Source organism: Corapipo altera, unplaced genomic scaffold, assembly GCF_003945725.1.
Source record: "Corapipo altera isolate COAL_440 unplaced genomic scaffold, ASM394572v1 51, whole genome shotgun sequence".
Classification (NCBI taxonomy): Eukaryota; Metazoa; Chordata; class Aves; order Passeriformes; family Pipridae; genus Corapipo; species Corapipo altera.
The window spans coordinates 173,393-196,485 of NW_020884892.1; the positions used below are offsets into that span (position 1 = coordinate 173,393).

At 45.4% G+C, this 23,093-nt stretch overlaps 1 protein-coding gene across 5 annotated transcripts in view; it reads left to right on the forward strand.

Annotated features, from left to right (window-relative positions):
• SLC45A4 (solute carrier family 45 member 4) overlaps positions 1 to 23,093 on the forward strand; it is an 87,393-nt gene that overhangs the window by 8,347 nt on the left and 55,953 nt on the right. The window contains exons 1-2 of one of the 5 annotated variants that reach the window (XM_027645582.1): positions 14,286 to 14,378; positions 15,991 to 16,126. The exons of 2 other annotated variants lie outside the window; for them this stretch is intronic. The gene's annotated coding sequence lies outside the window, so the exon portion shown is untranslated. Of the gene's footprint in view, positions 1 to 14,273; positions 14,379 to 14,585; positions 14,663 to 14,823; positions 16,127 to 23,093 lie in introns of those variants that run through there. 2 more of the 5 variants (XM_027645583.1, XM_027645581.1) reach the window with 2 other exon arrangements.

Genomic DNA, 23,093 nt, shown 5'->3' on the forward strand with positions numbered 1-23,093 from the left:
ATGGAAAGTGCTTATGGAGAGAGATCAGCTGCTTTGTGAGGCAGCTGTATGTTCTGAAGTTCCTTTTGATGTAAATGTGTGAAATTACACATTTACTGCAGGATTCAAATGTAGCCATGGCAACATGATCATCAAACGGTTGCATATGGAAGTGCAAATCCATACAGGTTTCTGGCTGGTGAGATTAAACTGCCCAGAGACAGGGCTCAGTGTACGCCAAGCCCAGGCCCTTCGTGCCCAAAAGGAATCAGCTCTGGCTTCTGTGCCTGGGAAAAGTTCCATTTCTTTGCATCCAAATTGGCTCCACTCGAGCGGGCTGACCACCAAGCAGCTGCAGGAGGGCACTAAACAGGCTGTGCCCTCAGCAGAGAGGCAGCATTGTGCACCTCCCTGCACAGGGCGACCCTGTCCTCAAGGCTGGCTTAAACAAACCCCTTTGCTCAGCCTTGCAAGGGGCAGGGAGAGTTCAGCCAGGAGCTGTGTCTCTGCAGAGAGGGTTTAAGTTACACCTGGAGCACGGTCAGTCTGTATTCATAGAATCCCCGTGCACAAAGACAGGCTGGGCAGCCAATGGCATCCCCTCTCCCACGGTGTCCTAATGTGACAGCGATCCGGTGACATCTGAAGAGGGGACAGCAAAGCTGGTGTGTGTACTGTCTGCAAGGAGGAAAGGGCTCTGCCCTTAGAGCCTCGAGAACACGACCTTGCTGGTCATTGCTTGGAAACAGGGCCAATCCATTAATTTTCCACAGCTGTCAGTTCCAGGCTGAGCCACAGTGTCACAGCCAAGGAAAGTCAGTCGCTGCCTTCTGCCTTGTCCCCTGGACATGAGGCAGGGTCTGAAACCTCACACAGATTGGGCTCAGCTCAGGGTCCTGGTGCGCCCAGAGTGACAAGTGTATCATCAGGTGCACTGTGAAACAACAGGGGAAAAGAGAAAGGGAAAGGAAAAAAAAAAAAGGAAAAGGAAAACGAAAAGAAAAAGGAAATAAAAAGAAGAAAAAGAAAAAAATGGAACGTGCACCCCAGCACGGAAACAGGGCATTGGGAAGGAAATAAAAGTTTTAAATAGACACTGAAAGATTGGCAGAATTTGGCTGTAAATGAAAACGGAGTAGTGGAAGGGCAGAACTTTGTCCTTGTTTTGCTTTTTTTTTCTTTTCCCAGAGACTTGATGTAGCTCTTTCACTGAGAAACACAAAAGTAGGCCACAGTCCTCCAGCAGCCATCCTGGGATATCCATAGTCTTGAGGTTTGGGGACCTGCAGCAGGAGCCCTGGCATCCCTCTGGAATCAGCGGAAAAGCAGGTTATCTCCACAAAGCTGTGGTGAGCAGCTTAGTAGAACACCTAAAGCACCTGATGGCAATGCCCCCAGGCTGTCTTGTAGGAATTCACAGGATGGCTTCCTTGGTAGGACATTCCTATAGTTAATTAACCTCTGATCCTGTTTTCCAGTAGGAACACCTCCTGTTTCCATCTCCAGCAAAAAGCTCTTCTGGTGGTTTGTCTAACAGATGAGACAGCCTACTTACACCTGGCACCTTCTTCTGCCGCAGGTATTTCTGGGCAAAATCCCTTTCTACCTTCCCTCCTGCATGGCAAACATCCCTCAGCTCCACCACACTGTTTCCAAACCTGTGAAGTCCCAGATCAGCTATCCTCCTGAGCTTCTTTCTCTGCATCTCGAGGTTTTGCAGCAGAACCCCTTTACCTTCTCTCAGGGGCTATTTTGAATAGTGCTGTTTCACAGGGAAAAAAATATAGGCTCTCATCACTAAAGACAGACCTTTTCAGTAAACACGAGGCTTTTGATTTTAAAGGTGACAAACAGTGCTTCTTAATTAAAAAGAAAAAAATTAATTTCTCCAAGAAGATTTTGAAAATTAAGAAAAACTATTGCTGTGTTAATTGCTGTTACCCAGCCAATTTTCTCATCAGCTCCTACCTGTGACCACGAGGATACAGGTCACACATATGGAATCGGCATCCCAGGCTGCAGCAGATTAGGTATCAGATTCTTGGTTGGCCGTGAATTATCACTAAAATGAAGGCACCCCAGCCCTGCCGTTAACGCTGCCTGATGCAATGCCCAGAGTCCTGTGACGTGGGGAGTGCCCGTGTCATCTGCTCCCCAAATTGGGTCTCTGCTCCTTGAGAAAACGGACTAAACCCTTCTAAGAGGGGAGGCGAAGCTGTTGCCCGCATCTCCTCGTTCCCCTCGCTGCAGCCCTTTCATCTCTACGCTGTATTAGCATTCTGGAGAGCACTAATGGGTCTGAAGTGGCTTAAAGCCGTTTTCTGTATTGCTGGATTAGTGCTGGGAGGGTATGAAACTGCCGGCGCTCGGCTCCGAGCACGTCAAGAGCTTTCTGCTCCGAGCAGACGCGAGAACTCAGAGCCCCAGCCCGCCTCACACAGCCCAGTTAACTGCTTTTATGAATGGAGTTAAAAACAACACACGCAGTGAAGCTGTTGCTAAGAGGCTTTTTTTTTTTTTTTTCTGGTGCCCTGAGTGCTCCGGCCAATATAAGCTCCAGAGCTCCGGAGCACCACACAGCCCTGAAAGCAAGGAAGTGGGCAGGAAAAGCAAAGCACAGGTTCCCTATCTGTTCCCTGCCTGCCTTCAGCTGAGCAATTATACAACTCCAGATCTGTGATTATTCCTGGCAAGGTTTGTTCATCTCATGGGAGACTTTTGGAACAACACGGTGCTTTTGTAGGGAGTGTCAACCACCAGGCGAACGTGCCTTCCAGATCTGATTTTTTTTTTTAAAAGATGTAAGTAATTGTTTCTTTACAGATTGGTCTTTGCCTTTTAATGACTCACATTTCTACCTTGTCAGCTTTCAGCACGGGCCCTGCCCTCCCTCCCAGTGCTACAATCCTCCCAGATCTCACCCACGGTGCCAGGTCACCCAGGGTGAAATCCTGAAGGATGAGAATCCATTTTGTGGCATCCTGTCCAGTTGTTCTGCTTTTGGGGGCTGCAGAAACTACGGGTACGGCAGTCAGAAGGCATAAAACTGAGGTACAAACCTGCCTCTAAAATATTCAAATGGTATTTTATTTTTCGGACAAACCTAAATTTTCACAGAGATGGCTACAGACTCTCAACCCTGGCACTGCTGCTATGCCAAGTGTCTCATTCCCATTCCAGCCTCCCATGGTGCAAACGTGCTCTTCAAAATAAAGAGGGAGAAAGCTTAAATATCCCTAAAACTAATTCTTAAACTTTGAGCTCAGTGCAATATTACTGCAATTTTTTAAGAGGGTTTTTTTTTCTGTAACTTTTCCCCCTCCACCACCCTCCAAAAAATGTATTCAACATGAGGCAGGGGGCAATTATGGAAACTTTCAGGTTGGATAGTTAAAGCCAACTTGTAAAGTAATTGGAAACATAGAAAGGAAAATGTTTGGCAATGTGGGATAAAAGGTGCTGTGCAAGGGGAAGATTCTTTCTTACTGCAAGTTCTCCTCTCTGATATGTTAATTGTGTTTGGCCTGATCCCTTGACAGTTCATTAATTTTTTGTCCAATTGCAGGCTGTTGAGGGCAGATAAATTTCAGGCTATTATGGGAACACCCTAGAAGTTTGTATAGAAAGGAAACTCTCTGTTTCCTGTATCATCCTTCTGGGGATCTTGAAAGAGTTCACAAAAGCCACTTAAGCAAACTTTCTTTGCTGGATAACGGAAGGAAAGGAAACTGTGAACAAGCAAACAACACTCAATTCCATGAGACAAGAGATACTCATAGGTCATTGCAGAGAAAGTGAAGTCCAGGAATGCAACACACACAGGCACAAAGAGAAGATATTTTGTACTCTGAAAATAACAGGAATTTCTGAACCTATGCAGTATTTCTGATTTATTTAAAGGTAAATCCTGCAAACCACCAGTGAGACGAGTGGTGGAACATCCGTCTCTGCAAGACATGAAATCTTTCTGAAGTTTTTTTGTGTTCAAATAATATATCGTGGGCTGAGTTGGAGATGGTCATGGATCAGCTCAACAGCTTCACTTTCTTCCTGTCACTGACAGCAGGGCTGCCAGGGCTCTGCTACAACCAGCTGGGTGGGTTTTGTCACCTACAGGTGGAAGGCAAAGGTCTGAACAGCTGTCAGTCTTCCTGGGGGATACAGGCAGAGCTCAGAGGGTTGGGGCAAAATGTGGCATCAGGTGTGCAAATGCCTCCAAGCCCTGTTGGTCCAACAATGTGTCCCCTTTTCCAAGAAGTTTTAAATGTCTTGGCTTCAGCTGCATTTCAGAAGGAGATCAAAACCACAGAGTGGATGAAAGGCTGCGAGTTTGTTAAAATAAGCTCTAAGAGGAGGAGATTTGCAAGTAGCTCATCTGGAATATGGATTTTGTGGTATTTGATGTAAGTAAATCCACGTGGTAGAGAGACTTAAACCACACGAAAACAGGTTGAAGTTTGCAGTCAACAGCAAGGCACAGACCTGTAAGAAGAAATGGTTTGGGGGAATACTTGGTTAGCAGTAAGTTACCTATAAGGAGAAAACAGTCTATATTTCAGCTCAGCTCAGTGTTCCATAGACCCTGAATACTTCTCTGAACTTCTCAAGCCACACTCCAACCACAGCCCCACCAGACCACACTGAGAGCTCGTGGGGAACAGTGTTGCTCACCAGGACAAGAAAAATAAACCCCTTTTCATGGGTTTGTTGGGCATCTCAGAAGGGAGGTGAAAGACCAAATGAACTGTGTCACTGTCAGTGTGGGTCTGAGAGATAAGAATAAACAAGAGGTGATTGGTGTCTGTACTGTACCTGTTGTATCACTGGAGAGAGGATTTCTGCCTCCAAGGACACTGACTGGAAATTTTTGAAAAGCATTTATGTAAATATCAATTGTGAATACATTTTTTCTGGCAGATTCTGCAGCATATGCTTCTGGTCTGACTAAAACCACTAACAGGGGGAGGAAAAAAGAGCAAGGAAAATAAATGAAATTTTTGCCAGCTGGAAAAAAAACATTTTGTTCGAATTTGGAACAATCCACTCAGGCCAGGTCGTGTTTAATTGGGACTGAGGAGGGACTTTTCTGGCAGAAATATAGCTAATTACTTGACAGGAAAAATTCAAACTCCTCAAAACCATTTCTCCTCATCTCTTCTCAAAGTTATCCGCAGCAACAGCAGTTCCCTGGGGAGCTTGTTAAACCTCCCAGACAACCTCATTGCTAGGAACTTTCTCTCCTCTCAGTTTTACAAACTTCTTTATCTTAAGCCATAACCTCCTAAGTCTGCTCTCGAGGTTGCAAATGATCTCCATTCAAATCATCTGTTGCCTTTCTGTGCTCCGGCCCAGGTGAGGGCTAAGACGTCCCTCTGGAGAGCATCCATCTGCCCAGCATAAATACACCTCCAGTCCAGGAAAATGGGCTGAAATCCACCCAAGGAGAAAGGTCCTTTATTTCTATTGTGACAGTAATACAAAACATTTGGTCCTACCAAAGCAGCCCTGGGTCTTTGAGGTGCTTGTCAGGAGCTTAGTCACCAGGCTCTCTGTATAACCAAGGAAAGGAGCTGCTGAACTAATAGGATTGTCCAGTGAAGAAGAGCAGCAGGAAAGCAAGTCTCCATTAATATGTTTCTGGTCTTTTTGCTGTTGGCACAGTGCTTATGCACACAGTTCTACAAAAGAGCAGTGCCACCTCCAGATCCCCCTTGAGGAGGTTGTGGTGTAGTCCTGAGAAGATCTGGGAAGTATTTGAAGAAGGTGATGAACTTGCTTGAGATGGAACTGGAAAATGCAGCTGTTTTACAGGGGTCAGAAGTGAGAACTGGAGGGTGACTTGTTCTGTGAAAGAGCCTGACCACGACCTGCCAGCCTCAGCAAAATCAAACAAGGTGTGGGACTGTCACACCAGTCAATGTGTGAGGTATATTCAACAGAAAACTACTCATTTTTTATTCAGGGTTTCCCACCAAATCAACTACATGAACTGACCCATCCCAAGCCCAAACTTTTAAAATTCCTCAAGCAGAGTTGTGGGGTCCCACAGTGCATTGCCATGTATTTACCACCTAAAAATGTCTGCAAATTGCATTAATTATCCTGGATTCCAAAATGCTTCTGTCCAGTAGAGTGGTTTATGGAGAGCACTGTATTTGTGTGGGCCTTCATAAAGTGCCTCTGTGGAGTTCAAGGAGCATCTAGTAAATGCTCTCAGTTATAAGGTTTAGTTTTAGGTCCTGTGAGGAACAGGAACCCTCCCAGTTTGAGATATCCTATGATTCTACAGAGGATCAGCAGATGAAAAGTTGCTCCTTTTGGGAGCAAGCAGCTTTAAAATTATTTAAGCTGTAAAGTGAAACTAGAGCCCAAGAACAGCAATGTGCAGTATCCACACTGTGCTTCAGATAGAGAGACTTCCACAAGCCCAACACTGAATGAAAATCAATGACTGGGCTGATAGTCATTTCTAGGACAAGGGGAAAATTGCTGAATACAGTTAATTCAAAACAACTGTTTTGAGTTAATTCCAAAAACTGAATTTTCCAAAAACTCAACTTTTAGGGGCAGCAAGGGGAGTGATTAAAATAATCCTAAAAAGATCTCAGTATTTTGCAGGGGATTTTAATGGCCACTCCAATCAACTTTGGCATTTTATTTTTTCCTCAAAGTTGGAAATTACTTTCATATGAAACACTTCAGGGTCTGCAGCTGTTTGGTTCTCTGGTTGTGTTTGGAAATTCAAGCAATTAGAATAAAAAGTATTCAGTCAATTCAGTTTCTCAGTCATAACTAAAACAGCCTGCTTGGGGTTATTCTTGAAACTTGGGTTGCTTAAGTCATTTAAATAGATTTCTATTTCAGAAACAACACGAGAGCCAACAATTTCACAATTAAAAGCTCGAGGGCTACAAAACTTGGCTTCACCTAAGACTCTTAACATTGTTTTTCATTATCTTAATCACTAGTTTCTTTACATACTAATTTTCCATCCCGTTGCCAACCAGTGCCAATCCAACTTGCTTTTCCATCACCCAGGTGAGTGTTACTCATGTTTTCATGGAAATGTGAAAAAAAAAACCCTGAATACAGTCAGCACAACAGTGTCTATTTTTGCGACTGCTCGTGGACCTCTGCTAACACTGAGTCATAGCTGCTGAAGCCACTAGCTCAGGTGTAGCTGCAGAGTTGTTTCCTAGGATTTTCCAAAAATACGGAGAAGGCTGATGGTTTTGCAGATGCAGTTTTGATGACACAGGGCTAAACAATTTGTTTCTGCTGGGACCCAGAATATTGCAAACACCAATTAGGTATGTGACCGATTAGGCAAGGGGAGAGATGAGATAAATCACAGCACGTAGTTGTAACAGGCCTTAGCAGAGCAAGGAGTAAAGCGAGTCCTCCAGGAAGGCTACAGAGGCTTCAGGTCCCACCTGGTGATCAAAACAGATGTGCCCAGTAACACCTGCACAGCTTGGATCCAGCTGGAGCCATAAGGCTGCAAAACAAGCAGGCAGTGTGAACAGGGATAAATGCTCAGTTGACTAGAGGTCATCATTTAGTGTCTAGAGCTAAAACTAAACATTTGTGTTGTGATCAGATAAAATACAGTATTTTGTTCTGCTCTGGGCTAGCCCAACAGATTAACAACTATTAATTAATCCACAAAACATTATGTTGTTATGAGAAAGCACTAAGTAACCAAGAATTATAGAATGGTTTGGTTGGGAAGGGACCTTCAAGACCATCTAGTTCAAAACCCCTGCCATGGCCAGGGAACACCAGACGAGGTTGCTCCAAACCCCATCCAATCTGGTCTTGAACACTTCCAGGGATGGGGCATCCACAGCTTCTCTGGGCAACCTGTTCCAGTCCCTTACCACCCTCTGAATAAAGAATTTCTTCCTTATATCTAATCTAAATCTCCCCTCTTTTGGTTTAAAACCCTTCCCCCTTGTGTTACCACTTCCATATAAAAAGTCCCTCTCCACCTTTTTTATAAGCTCCCATTAAGCACTGAAAGGCTCTAAGATCTCTTGGGTGAAAGTTCAGCAAATTTGACTCTCTGGCATGTGGCCTGTGCAGACAGAAAACTAACTGGTCTTTTTTAGATATTCACCAGTGTAAACTGGCAATAATACCAGTCAGCTTTCACCAGGGTAAAGCTAATACTAATGAAAACTTGAAAATCATCTCGGACTTAAACACCCTCCAGTATTTCAGGCTTTGGTTCAGGATTTTGGTTCTTTGCACATCCAATATGATGAAAATGTATCTGTTTTTCAAAAAAAGTACAGCGACCGAAATACAAATATCCCTGTGCTGCAATGGAAACCTCATAAACATCACAGTCATGGTTTCATGAGGCAGCTCAGAAGGAAAACTGACTAATCTCAGCTCATTGCCCAAGCTGAGAGAAACAGAATGAGTAAATAGCATTAAAAAAAAAAGAGATTCTGGTCTCTCCATGGCAAGGGAAGTAGTGACTGAACTGAACAAGCCATGCAGTTCTCAAGTGCTGTCTAGCAGCATCTTAACTGCTCTTGGTGCTTGAGGACTGAAAGCCACAGTTCTTGAAGGACTGTCAAGTCACCCCCTGTCACCTATAAACTGCTCTGGAGCTTAATTCCTCACAGTTTTATTGTGAAGATAATTATAGACCGTATAAACCGAGAGGCAGGATAATTTTTGCAGCCATTAATACCAGCTTTTAGCTGTGCAAACCAGGAAAATAATGGCAGGGAACTCTTATTCTTCAAGGCATGAACTCATGATGAGACCTCACAAGCGGCGGCAGCAGCAAACCCCATTTTACAGCCTGCAAGGGCCTCTTGGGATGTAACAGCTATAGTGAGCTGGGTTTTTTCCATATGGGGATGGTATGAGAAGGTATAGCTACAGCTTTTAGAATCCTAGAATCATTTCAGTTGGAAAAGACATTTAACATCATAAAATCCAACCATTAAACCAGCAGTGCTAAAGTCCACGATTAAACCATGTCCCCAGGTGCCTCATATACATGTTGTTTAAATGTCTTCAGGGATGGTGACTCCACCAGTTCCCTGGGCAGCCTGTGCCAGTGCTTGACTACTCTTTCTATGAAGACATTTTTCCTAATATCCAATCTAAACCTTTCCTGTGCAATTTGAGGGCATTACCTCTGAGTCTACTGCTTGTTACCTGAAGAAGAAACCAACTCCTACCTGGCTACACCCTCCTTTCAGGTAGCTGTAGAGAGAAGGTCCCCCCTGGAGCTTTCCTCCAGGCTAAACACCCCCAGCTCCCTCAGCTGCTGCTCATCAGACTTGTGCTCCAGACCCTTCCTCAGGTTATTATCCTTCTCTGGACACACTCCAGCACCTCAATATCTTTCTTGTCATGAGGGGCCCAAAACTGAACCCAGGATTCGAGGAGGGACCACACCAGTGCCCAGTACAGGGAGACTCCATGTTCCAGCTCTGGAGGAAGGCAAAGACATCTTCACCATCCTGTTTGCTCAGGACTGTTGACATTGCTCTGGGGTGACATGAACCAACTGGCTCTAGATGGATGGACTTTGGGCTGGTGACAGGGCAAAGGGCTGAGTCACGCTCTATACCTGCAGGTCCTGTTGGAAGCCATTTGGCTCTCAGACTTCAAAGTCAATTTTGGCCACCACAGGCCACCTGAACTGACCTTCAAATCTGTCTATCTGGATCCCAGTCAAAAATTAACAGGGTCTCTTGCCGTTCATAAAACCTTCTTGAGACTCATCTACATCAGGCAAAATCTCTTTGGTTGACTTGCCACAAGTCTGCATCTTTAGAAAACAAAAGCATCCCAATGTCTTTAGGGGGGGAAAAAAGGCATCAAGGGACACATGTTACTTTATACAGCCATTAAAGTTCCAGTGTAATGACAGAGTTTCATGGGGAAGGGTAGGGAGAAGGGTAAAGAGCAGTTTCAAGCTCAGAGCCTGGGTTTCCCATCAGATGTTTCACCCTTGGTGAGAGATACCCCGGGGCTAAATTAGAGGCCAAATGTGTAAAAGTTGAGACTCACTTTTTCATGTCCTGTTTACAAGTATCCTGGCTGGGAGACCTCACCTGGGCTTCTGGGTGCTCAGATTTGCTTCAAGCGTAGCCTCGGGCTTCCCAAACCCATGGCCACTCCCAATTAGGAGACACCTCAGAGAGCTGGCTGTGTCAAACACCATTACGTCTGAAAGCAAGTCAAAACAATCCCGAGGTCTTCTGTCCATCCACATGAAGAATTACCTTTTTTTTTGAAAGTCACAGCTTTGAAAGGATTTAGGAGCAGCAGCAGTCTCAGGAGGTTTGGATAATCTAGGAATCCCTGCTTTTCATATAAAGCAATTCACACTAGATCTGAACACTGGCAAACGATCAGCTAAATCCATTATCGCATTATAATGCTCAAACATTTCATTAAGTCCTAACCAGCTGTCCTGTGCTCCCTTACCCCTTTCATCATACAAACATTTCTTTAACTGTCTGAGGGAGGGGAGAGGGAGGATCAGACGCAGCCTCGTAAAATTCCTTCACCCGCTTGGCCTGCAGCAAAGTTATTTCTTTTGACACGCGTGTAAAATAATATTGGGGGTGGTGTTTGTTTGGTTTGGCTGGATGGTGAGTTTTCATAACAATTTGGGAAGCCAAGTACCTGTGAAATGGAGTACAGAGAACTCACGGCAGCTTGTTGACAATCCTGCCAGCTGGTTAATTAACATATCTCGTTAAATAGGGAAGACCCCTCACTCCAGTGTCTACGCCAAGACACAAGGCAAGGCATTCCGAGCACGATATTGCTCCCTAGTGTTCTGAGGTCCCGTAGGTTATTTCTTTCTTAAAGTTCTCGGGCACTCCATGCCAAACAAACCAGGGGAAGCGAGAGATTGGTACCTTGGGGGGTTCTCCAACTTCCCAACTCACAAAGTGGATATGTGCATAAGAAGAGTCAGAGATTTTAAGGTGACTTCAGGGTGCTTTCTTTAGGGAAAGCTTTCCCCGAAGTGGCTCAAATCTCTACACACTGCGCAGGGACACTCCAAGGAAGGGGATTCACCACCCTGCTGAGGAGAGGCAGACCCTCACCCACACCGGGGAGCAGAGCTTGTCTCCAATTCTCCCTAAACCACAGTTCAGGGGCTTTTCTCCCAGTCCCTCTCCCAGGCAAACACAGCACACGCCTGGACAGCACATCAGTCTCCTGACTGACACTCATTTCTCCCCTGCCAAGACATGAGAATGCGTTTATTTATTATGGGTTAAATATTTGGAGTTGAGTAAGAACCTTAGAGGGAAAAGGTGGGTCTGCTTCCTTGGGTATTTTTTTTCCACCCCCTCACTCTTGTTATAAAAAAAATTGGATGTTTTTAAACTAAAATGTTTGTTTTATGGAAAATTACCCTTTCTGACTTTAGGCTCAGCTAAAGGCTGACAATTAACAGCTCTTGAGCAAAAATAAAACGAGGAAATACAATGGAGAAATATCTGGACATGTCTGGACGTGCCTGGACATTGCCAGAACGGGTCTAAAATGTCAGGGTGAGGTAAGGATCACGCTTTGCCACAAAAGCAGGCAACAAAAGGACTAAAAAAAAAAGTATTTTTAAATTTTTTTTAGCTATTTTAAAGCAGAGTGTCAAAACATTAGGTAGTCCAGTCTGCCACAAACCTATGAGTAACAAGAAGCCCACCTTAGAAGTTGTAACTACATCTTGAGATCCCTTCTCAGTGTTTTCAGATGTGTTAGGGTCTCATAGAATTTCCACTAAAATCGCTGAAATCTTTTCTCTTACCACGGAGTCATTAGGTTTTTTTACTTCTATAAATACAGGTACATTTTGTTTCTTCCATGGAATAAACTGCACTGTTTTATTAAGCAATATCACAGCTGTGATACAATGGATGTTGTTCTACTGTCAAGAGTAGGTGTTACACTGGCTTGTCATCAGTGTGGTAGCTTTATCTTCACCATTTGGCTAATTAAGATAATTATTTTGCCAGTTTTTGTATCTATAAACATCAGTAACATGTCTTAAAAACAATCATTCTTTGAACAGACTTTGGGAATCCTCACCAGAGGATGGATAGTTTACTGAGTTGTGCATGACTGTGGTCATGCAAGCTTTTCAGCTGAATTAACCTAAAAATAAATACATATTGATCATAGCATTGTAGAATAAATTATTAATGTCAGTTTTTGTTTCTTTAGGGCTTGTACTAGAGTCTCTTTGTTAGACTCCAGATTCATCTTGTTTTTTAATAGCGCGTAGATGTGTACAGTTCTTCCATTTTGCCTTCTGTGGTTTTCCTCTTCTGAAGTCTGGTATGCTTCGTGGTTTATTTATTCATGAGCTGCAGAGAAAGAAGTTCACCATAAAAAAAAATGTTTTGGAATATATACTTAACAGCATGTCAAGAAACAGAAAACAATTACACTTACACAACGTAACGTGCATTTTTACACGCCGCTCGCATGCTGCTTTATGCCTCCCCAGTTTATGTAAGTAATGAAAATTAAATATCATGCTACTCTGCCCAATGTAGTCAGCACAATTAAGGCTAGGAGACGTTAATTGGGAATAAAAAGAACCATGGTCTCTTACGGCAAGTTTGAAGCGGGTGCTTCCAATGTGGCAGGGCCGTGGCTGCCACAGGGAATGAAGCGTTTTAATGTCCTGGGGGTCACTGTGTGCTGTGTGTTGAGGCTTGTGTTCCACAGATGTGACAAATACATGACAAATGCCACATGTCACCCTTGCTATGGTGGCCTGGCACACACATCCCATTGTAGTGCTGGGCTGGACATGAGAGACGCCTCATGGCCTCTGGAGAGCAGCAGGGGTGAGGCGGTGTGGCAGGATGAGAACCTTCTCTGTGGCCAAACATGAGGAAAGGTGTTATTTTTCCTCACAATGAAGGACAATTCTGGCAATTTTGGGCCAGAGTGTTTGCAGTATCTCAGGTAGAGAAGGGCACCCATTCCTGCACTTTCCAAGCTGTTGGTTTGGACCTGCACTTGGCACGACTTTGCCTGACAGGGACAAGGGACTCCTTGTCATGTTTCTGTGCAAACACCCAATACCTCAGTGGCTACAGCACAGGTGAAAGCCTCCATTCACCCTCAGGTTGCCACTTGGGCTCCCTTTCCGACCAAGAACCCCTCTTCAAACCCAGAGAGGTGCCGGTAGGCTCATCCTTCCCCACTACGCAGCGGGAACAGCCCTGATACAAACTGGGGAATGAGATGCTGGAAAGCAGTGCCATGGAAAGGGGCCTGGGGGTCCTGGTCGATGGCAAGTTGAATATGAGTCAGCAGTGCCCTGGCAGCCAGGAGGGCCAACTGTGTCCCAGGGGTCATCAGGCAAAGCATCGCCAGCCAGGCCAGGGAAGGGATTGTCCCACTCTGCTCTGCACTGGAGTGTCCCCACCTTGAGTACTGTGTGCAGTTTTGGGCACCATGATATAAGAAAAATATTAAGCTATTAGACAGTGTCCAAGGGAGGACTACGAAGATGGTGAAGGGCCTTGCGGGGAAGCCGTATGAGGAGCAGCTGAGGGCACTTGGCTTGTTCAGCCTGGAGAAGAGGAGACTGAGGGAGACCTCATGGCAGGTACAACTTGCTTGCCAGGAGAAGTGGAAGGGCAGGCACTGATCTTTGCTCGCTGGTGACCAGTGACAGAACCAAAGGCAAGGGCATGAAGCTGTTTCAAGGGAGGTTTAGGTTGGATATTAGGAAAAGGTTTTTCACTCAGAAGGGTGGTTGGGCACTGAACAGGCTGCCCAGGGAAGTGCTGACAGCACCAAGCCCGACAGAGCTCAAGGAGCATTTGGACAACTCTCTCAGGCATATGATGGGATTCCGCGCAGGACCAGCAGTCGGACTCGATGGTCCCTGTGAATATTCAGTGTGATTCTGTGGTTCAGTGACACCTGTCCCGCCATCCCCCTCCCCGGCTCCCCTCAGGTGGGCGCCCCTGGGGGGGACGCCAGGGTGCCTCCGTAGCCCCCCGCCCGTCACCAGACAACGCCCCCCGCCCCCTCCCCAGCGAGGCCACGCCTACTCATACATATTCATGACACTCCGCACCACCCCTCAGAGAGACCACGCCCCTCATTGCATATTCACGACGCAGCCCCTATACCCCATAGGAGAGGCCACGCCTCTCATTGCATATTCATGACCGGGGGCGGGAGGGGGCGGAAGCGGAAGCGGAAGCGGTGCCGGTTCCCCAGGTCCCGGTTATAAAGCGGCCGCCGCTGCCCCGAAGCCGCCGCGCTCGCGCCGCCGCCGCTCGTGACTGCGTCCCTTCCCCGCCGCCCTCCCTCACCCCCTCACCCCCCCCTCCGCCGCACGGAGCAGGTCCCGGGTGCTGGGGGAGACCCGGGGGCAGGTAAGGGGGGCGTCGGGGTGTGAAAGGTGACTGGAGCGAGGAGGAGGTGTGGGAGAGTGGGGCGGCTGGGAGCGGTGAGGGGTGGTGGGGTGAGGGAGCGTTTGAGGTGAGGGAGATGAGGGGCTTGGGGTGAGGCAGATGAGGGGCTTGGGGTGAAGGGCTAGTGAAGGAGAGTTTAGGTTGAGGGAGATGAGGGACTGGTGAAGGTGAAGAAGGGATTGGAGTGAGGGAGATGAGGGGTTTGGGGTGAAGGTGAGGAAGGGTTTGGGATGAGGGTGAGGGAGGTGAAGGACTGATGAAGGTGAGGGATGGTTTGGGGAGAAGGTGAGGGAGGGTTTGGAGTGAAGGGAGATAAAGGGCTGGTGAAGGTGAGGAATGGTTTGGGGTGAGGGAGATGAAAGGTTTGGGTAAAGGTGAAGAAGGATTTGGGATGAGGGTGAGCAAGGTGAAGGGCTGGTGAAGGCAAGGAAGGGTTTGGAGTGAGGGAAGTATGGGGTTGTTGAAGGTGAAGAAGGATTTGGAGTGAGGGAGGTGAAGGGCTGAATGTGAGGAATGGCTTGGGGTGAGGGAGATGATGGGTTTGGGGTGAGGGTGAGGGCGATGAAGGGCTAGTGAAGGTGAGGAGGAGTTCAGGGTGAAGGTGAGGAAGGATGAGGGAGGTGGAGGGCTGAAGGTGAGGAAGAGTTTGAGGTGAGGGGCTGAGAAGCTTTTTTGGATGAAGGAGTTAAGGGGCTGGAGAGGTGAGAAAGCAGTGAGGAGCTTTGGGATGCGGGGTATGTGAGGCCATAAAGATGGAAAGGGGATGTGGATCTTGGGGGTGAAGAAGATATGGGGCTGCAGAGGTGGAAACTGGAGATGTTATGTGCTGTGGTGAGGGATTGGGCCAAAGGAGATGCTGGGCTGCAGAGATTGGGAAGGGGTAAGGAGTGAATGGTGGGATGAGTAAGGTGAGGTTGGAGAGACTTCTTTGGGGTGTCTGTGATAGTGAGTCCTACAGAGGTGAGGATGAGAGAGGTGGCTTGTTGCCCTTTTGGGATTGTGTTGGGTGGAGACTGTGCTGAAGGAGGACCTGACAAAGGGACCAAAGATGGAAATTAGTGTAGTTTTTCAGACTATTAAGCGTCACTGGCTTGCCATTTGAATAATTCCACACTTAATCTGTAACCTGATCTCAATGCTTTATCATAAAACAGAGTCTCCCTTGCCTGATAGGATGGTGGGAGGGTACTGGGGGAATAAATTAGCACTTAACTCTTAAATCTCTCATGACAGCAGCACTTTTTCTTAAGATGATGTTATCAGTGATTTGCAGCTCTAAGATGCCTTAATTTAGCACATTTAGCAGGTGCAGAAACTGCTTGGCTTTGAGAAATCCTCTCCCTATGGGGCAGTTTTCTGTTGGAGTGATTTGCCTCCAGTATTCTTTATGTATAGAGGGGAAAAAGGAGGGGAGGAAGAGTTTTAGCCAAGGCTCTGACTTGGCACTGGGTGCTGTGAGTGAATCAATGTTGCTGGAGCTTGGCTAATGCAGGGAATTACAAATAGGAGAGGATGGGAAAGATATTGCAGGACGTTGAATGTTGGACAGGGGAGATGATTTTCTCTCCTTCAGGAAAGGAGAAGATGTTGTAAGAAGTGGATCTGCAGGGACAGGCAGCACTAGGTGCAGAGCACAGACAAATAACTGCAGCATGATGAGGATCCATGGGAAGGAGCTGCACTGTTACAGGATGTATCCTTTCTGCTCTGTAAGAACTGCTCCAGCGTGAGCTGCGTCATGTTCCACTGCCTTGATCAGACAGTGCTGCTAAAATATGTAATGAAATATGGCTTGAGCAGGTGAATTTTTCCTGCTTCCCTTCAGAAGTCAGACTTTTTTTGTAAATACCTGGCAGAGGTGGTTGGTGATGTGATTGCACTGACATGGCTTGTGTGTGCCTTCCTCCCTCCCAACCACTATTGCGAAAACAAGGTCCTCCTCGCTTGGTTTGTTTAGTGACTCTACTGGATTGATGAAATGTCCAACAGACCTGATTTTTTCCTTCCTAAATAAGAGGTTTCAGACAAGAGATTAAGGTATTTACTCAATGCTTTGGCTATAAATGCTTCCAGAAGTACTTTTTACTGTAAGTTTGAAAAGATGACACTACCTTAATCTCCTAAGACTGCATCCAGTAGTCTCTGAGGCATCCAAAAACATATGAGTTCCTGTGTCTGTCAAAGGTATTGGCAACTGCTGTCTTGGAAGCGAGAGCTTCATTCCTCTATTAATGAGATTAAATTGGATATTTAAGGGAGTTTTCATGACAAAATAACAATTTCCATGATGTAATGGATGGGATCAGTGGAACAACTTCTATTTTAGTTTGCTGTTTGTAATGTCAGGGGCTGGTTTACACGAGTTGGCTCGTGCCCCTCCGAGCAAGTAAATGATAGCAGTTCTCATGCTCAATTATGTATGACTGAGGCATCTTCAGTAAAAGGAAAATGTAATGGTTCTATGGATAAACCCTCCTGTGTAACTGTGGGTTAACCCCTGCAGGACCCTGCTGCTCCTTGGAAGTCTGTTCCTGAGAAAGGAATGAGCAGTACCTGCTCATCTTGCTTGGATGCTGTGGGGACTGCCTGCAACGGAGGGCAATCCCCTCCTTCCAAATTGAAATGTGCCTTAAAAATTCAGTCAGTCTTCAATACAGTTGTATTGTCCTGCATTATTCTGACAAGGGAGGTTGTCTTTTGCCGGAGGTGTCCTTCCTTAGTGGTGAGAAAGTGGCAAGAACACTGACTGACAGCTGGTGAACTTGCTGCCCCTTCTGTGTCATGTTACAACAAAACTCATGGAGTGCAACTCTGTTCATGTGCCTTCTCAGTGGGGCAGCACAAGTGGAATATTTTCATGGCATCCAGCGGAGCGTGGTGTAATTCTGACTGAAACAGTGCACATGCTTGTATGTCCAAGGGCACGTGACCTTACATTTTCACACTGAAGCAAATGTTGGAGCTTGTTTGAGGAGCTTTCTGAAGTAACTGCCTTTATTCCTCCATGTGGAAATGCAGGCTCTGAGGAGCTTAGAGCAGGCTGAAGTTGGACCTGTCTTACAGGGCTGTGACCTCCGAGGTTAATTACCTTTACACTCGTTCCAGTCCTGGATTCACTGACAGCTACAAAGTTAGGACTAGGTGATTTAATGTGGCTCTGCTTGTGTGGTGAGATGGGAATGTGTGGACTCTGCCTCTATCCCTGTATAAATTTAAATGGATCATTTATAAAAGTAATGAGAATATTAACACTGGATGGTACCTGCAGAGTAAGTCACCAGTGAAACTGCATCTAATGTTTGAAAAACCTTCTTAAAGTCAAAATGTGTTGCCAACTGAGTGGCTTAGAAAAGATGTTGAGGCTTTGAGAGGCCTCTTATAAATTCTTGGGTGGAAAGATGATGGCTGGAATGACATGCTAGCTGCTAGGTACTGCCTGCAGTTGTGAACACAGCTGCATGTAACACTTCAGTACTTCCAGTAGACACTGATTTAAGCTATAAACAGTTGCTTTACACAGGAGCATTTGATCTTGTCCAGCTTAGTCTGTAAAATCTGCCTGTGATGTACTGCTGTCATCCTTACTGAACACCTCATGACTCCCAGCATCAATTCCTGGAGTGGGAAGCCAGTTTCACTCACAGTCTGTGGGCACCTCTACTTGAGTGTTAGACAAAACCAGTGCAATCCTTCACATTGCCCATCACAGGCTGCAGCTGGCAGGTCCTTTTGAGCTTAACCAGGGGTCTGTCCCTCCAAACAGCACAAGCCTCCCCAAAATACTCGCACCAAATGATCAAGCATGTGTGTTGAGCAGCAGTGTACATGTGCTGGTGTCATGTTTGAAGTGAAAACAAGCTTCACTTGCCCTTCAAACTGACTGCAGTGTGATGGGCTACTTTTAATAGTGTCAAGGCTGTTGGAGTTGAAATGGAGCTTTCCAGCTGATCTGCCAAGAGACCCGCTGTGGAAGCAATGGGGCTGTTATGACAGGGGGAAGCTTAAGCAGCTTGCACAGTAACAAGTAACATGAAAAACTATTTGTGCTGCATTTTAGTTTTGCAAAGGTCATTTCCCATGACCTTTATATCTGTAATACTTGCAAGATCCCAGGCTGTGACCTATTCCAGCTATAGTCATAAGATTCATCAAAACTGCAGTGGAACAGCCTTGTGTGCAGTTGTTTCCCTCAGAGATGGGTTAACTGATTTGATACAGATTCTGTTGGAGCTCCTGGTCCTTCAACTTAGCGTCAGCCTTACTGAACACTTCCACTCAACCTGTTAATTTGAGGATTACAGAGTGTAGTGGTCATAGCTTACTTTAATATAACAGCACAAAACTGATATGAGTGGTTGAAAAAAATCCTTCTCCTAAGCAGAGCATTAAACCTGCCTGGTAACTGCTGTACTGAGTCCAATAAATTTCTAATGGAGTTGTGTGTTTAGGTCTCCATGCAAAAGCAGAAAACAAATGATTCTGGCGTGTCCAGTTGTCAGAGTTGAAGCAGAATGCTGTCAGGATGAGTGATACCATATGTGTAGCTTGACAGGTAGCTCATATTTCCTGACAGGAGATCCTGGAGACCCCAGAAACCAAGCCTGGAAGCAGACCCTGCTCAGCTGTGGAGCACTGTGAACTAAAGACTTAGCATGTTTTTGGTAAGCTGCTGCTGGTCGGGTGACTCTTACAGTCAGCAGCTTATCAGTCACCCACACATCTTGTTTGGGTCACAGCCCTGCTTGGAGTAACCACCCAAAACTTCCACTGGTAACAGATATCATGTGCTACATCTGGGACTGTTAGGGGCTCCTGAATCCAAGCACTGGATAATTATTGCTATTCTGAATAAACTGATTGCTCTGAAGTGTGGTACAGAAGCATAACACTCTTCCAAGTGGAACAAGATACTCTGCGTGAAAAAGAGCTGAGTTCATACCGTTAAATCTAGAGCTCAGATAGAGTTGCCTGAGACTGAATTTGCCTCGAGTTAAAAGCTGAACTTTGGGCATCTCAGCAATGGGTTCAGAGCTCTGCAGTGTCTGAGCCATGGAGTGGTTTGTGCTGTGAACTGGCACATGGGAGCTATTAACTAAAGCCCCTTGTTGCTGGTACTTCCAACAAGTGCTGTGCAGTCATTCAGACTGCCACTGGCATACGGCTTTATAACAACTTGGGACAAGCAGCCAGGTTTCCTCATCAAACTTGCGCTTGGCAAGTGACTCTGGCAAGCACCAGGACACAGGGCTTTTGTTGGGTAATGATGGGGTTTGGCTTAGGAGCTGCTCCTGACCTTGGTTTTCCCTCAGTGGCACGTAGTCTGCTCCAACATGAATCTCAATGTACAGGTGATGGGAAGTTGGTCTCCACAGTTTGGACAACTAATAAAACTTAAAACCCAGTTAAATCTGAGGAAGACTTGGTTTCCAGGACTCCTATCTATGAAGGATATAGACTATTAAACTGATCTCTTTAGCTTTAGGAAATCTGGCTGACCCAACACTTTAGGCTTGACTCAGCCTCCTTTGCAGTGTTATATGAAGACTGACTAATCTGGTGGCCTGAGGTGCTCTGGGAGTGGACTGAGACATACTTTCCTTGCACGACTGCAATTGTGAGTCAATAGCTGCTGCTCAAGGCATAAAAGAGTAGGAGATAAAGCTTAGCCCTAAGGAATAGACTGAAGATGCTTCTAAGAAAGCCTTGGTGTGTAAATGGCAGCAGGAAAGCATTACCCCAAACTGTTTTGCTAAAGTCTGAGGTGGATTTTATCAGTGTTCTGGGGAGAGTAAGGCTGGTGCTTTCAGCAGAGTGGAGAGAGGACCTAGTTTCCTCATCTTGTTTTAAATGAGAGCTCTAATGTTTTTGTAACTGAAATTGAAACCAGTGTTATGCTGACCCTGCATATTTTCTATCCTCTGCTGGCTGGCCTGGACTACTTCTGCATGCAGTATAGTTCATTTATTTTGGAGACTTGAAAACAAGCCATTATCACCCTCTGGTGCCAGATAAATAAATGATCTAACTGGGGGCCGAGCCCAAAGTGCTCTTTTACAAAAGCACAACTGCATGTCACACTTATCTTCTGCATTCTGTCCTTGAATATATGATCAGTCTTTCTGGACCACATCCAGAAAACAGTGGCTTAACCCAGCAAGCGATGACCGCAGAGCAGTCAGATTTCTGTGCCACTTAATTTCCTATCATCACTTATGCTCAGAAAACAATCTTCCAGAATACACTTAATCTGTTTAACCTACAACTTGCTTATCAATCATATGGGAGTACAAATAGCAGGAACAGGAATTAACTGTTAAATAGTCTTGATGCTGGTTCTTTGCTTCCAGGTAATGAGAGTTTCAGGGATTTGTTGGTTGGGGTGAAGGCACATATGCTGGGTAAAAAATACTCCTCCCATTTTATGAGGGGAATATCTGAGCAAGGACACTGGCCTGAGCAGTCTGGCTCTGGGTACTCCCAGAGGAGTGATTTGACAGTCTGAACTATTGCTCCTTGGAGTAGTGTGGCTGGCCAGCTAACTCCCAAGAGTTCAAAAAATAACCCAAAACAAATGCACGAACTTGCTTTAACACCAGCACATCTAGTGCACATGTCCCATTTGCAGTCTGAAATGTATCTGGGGGAATCAGCTTGTGCTATGGGCTTGTTCTTTTTCTTGGCTCTTGTGCTGCTTCTAACTGTGGTGTAAGGAGGGAACAGGCTTGCATTTCTCAGCACTGGAGGTATCCTGATTGTTTAACATCGTAGCACTTCCACCTGCCTAAAAATCAAAGCATTTTCTTCAGTGGGCTTAGAAAGAGTGAATGGGCAGTTACTTATCTGTCTCCTTCATGTTCCCACATTTATTTCTGGCCTTAGGAGCTTGTTTTGCTGCTTTGCTTTCAAATCACCTCCCCAATTTGTTATCTTCCCGTTTTGTCTGTTCAAAACTTTTCGTATGCAGCTGCACAGGAGTAGATCTCTCCATCAACAGGAGAAATGGAACTGAATCAGATAAGGTATGTCCTCTTCCAGATGGTTGCTCTCCAATAGTTTGTGTGACAGTTCAGGGTACCATTTGAAAACAAGCCTTTTGACCCTATAGTACTAGTAAGTTCTAGTCTTCTTTGTATGCATATGACCTGGACACTACCACGGCCTTTCAACTGTGTAGTGGCCTCCAGTTAAGCTATATATAAAAGGGTTTGAGTTCCCATACAGTGAATTTTGTCCTAACATCTTCCCCAGGTGGCCATTCATCTAGTGACCTTGGTATTATATGGTTAGTTATCTCTTACTAGTTTGGATCAGTAGGATATACTCGTGGGCAAGTAATAGTTCTTTGATGTGATGGCTTAAGATAAAGCCTCACTGCTTTGTCTCAGCATATTCTTAGCCTGTTCATGGGTAGATCTCAGTAATATCACTTTGTCTACGTAAAACCTAATGAGTCTTAGGGATGTTCAGTATAAACTTGACTCTGTACTCCTTGAACAGATTTCCTTGCATCATCCCACCTATGTGCAAGTCACTTCATGGAAAGATAGGCTTACACAAAAAACTTCCAGTGCTCAATAACTGCAAACTACTAAACATGGACTTTCATCAGCCAACAAACTTCCAGGTCATTCCAGCAGCCCAACCTGCACAGTATTTCCCTGAACTGCACTTAGTAGCTTTCTCTTCCTCATTAACTATGCTCCTAAATTAACACTTTCCAAGAGGTCAGTTCCAATGCCATGTTAATGCTGGTTACTGAATAACTGGTTGTAATTAATGTGTGAATTTATCATTGCTACAATAATGACTACACTGTTTCCTGCACTTCAGCCTCTTTCGGGAGCTTTTGGTGAACAGACTCCTGTCTGCGTGGCTCTGTGAGGATCCTGTGTATTGCTGAGTATCACTTGCAGGATCCTTCAACGAACCTGACAAGTTGCCTTGATTGTGGATCACAACCTCCTTCTGCCTGTTTGGAATTTAGTGATTGATGTGTCCCTGAAGGTCTTTGCTGATTTCTGAAGTTTAGGGGCTTTCCTGGTTACAGCCACTTGATGGGAAGTGGTCAAACATTCCTACTGGAGAAAGCTTTAAGTCCCCACGTAGTAATCACGGTATTGACTGGAGATATACACACACACACACACACATATATATATACACACACACCATAGCTTAAAGAAGACAATTTTTTTAAGTAAGTAGGGAATAAGATTTCAACTTCACATGCAGAAATTGCTGCTGTCCAAATGATTTGGAAATCTCACCTTAGGAAACAGGATAAGAAAGCTGCTGCAATTCTGTGCTTCAGGCATTCTCAGTTTGCCTTGTATGTGAAAAAAAGTCTCATCTAGAGGTGTTGGTAATGGTTCCCCAAACTTCAATACTAAAAGTATATTGTCTAATAAGGGCAGAGTCTAATGTCATTATGTTTAAATACTTCAGCTTTGTATTTATAAAATTGCCATGCAATTTACTGTCAGTCTTGCATTTAAATTGGTGTGGTCAGGGTGGAAGTACTGTGCAAATGAAAGCAACGCTTTGTTTGTCTCCAGTAGCAGCATTCAGTTCATTAATATTGCATATACCTGTAACTTGGAAAATGAGTTGGAAGCCTGCCTGTGGCAAATATTAAATAAAAATGGGTTCCTTCCTTTTGCATCAATACTGTCCAGC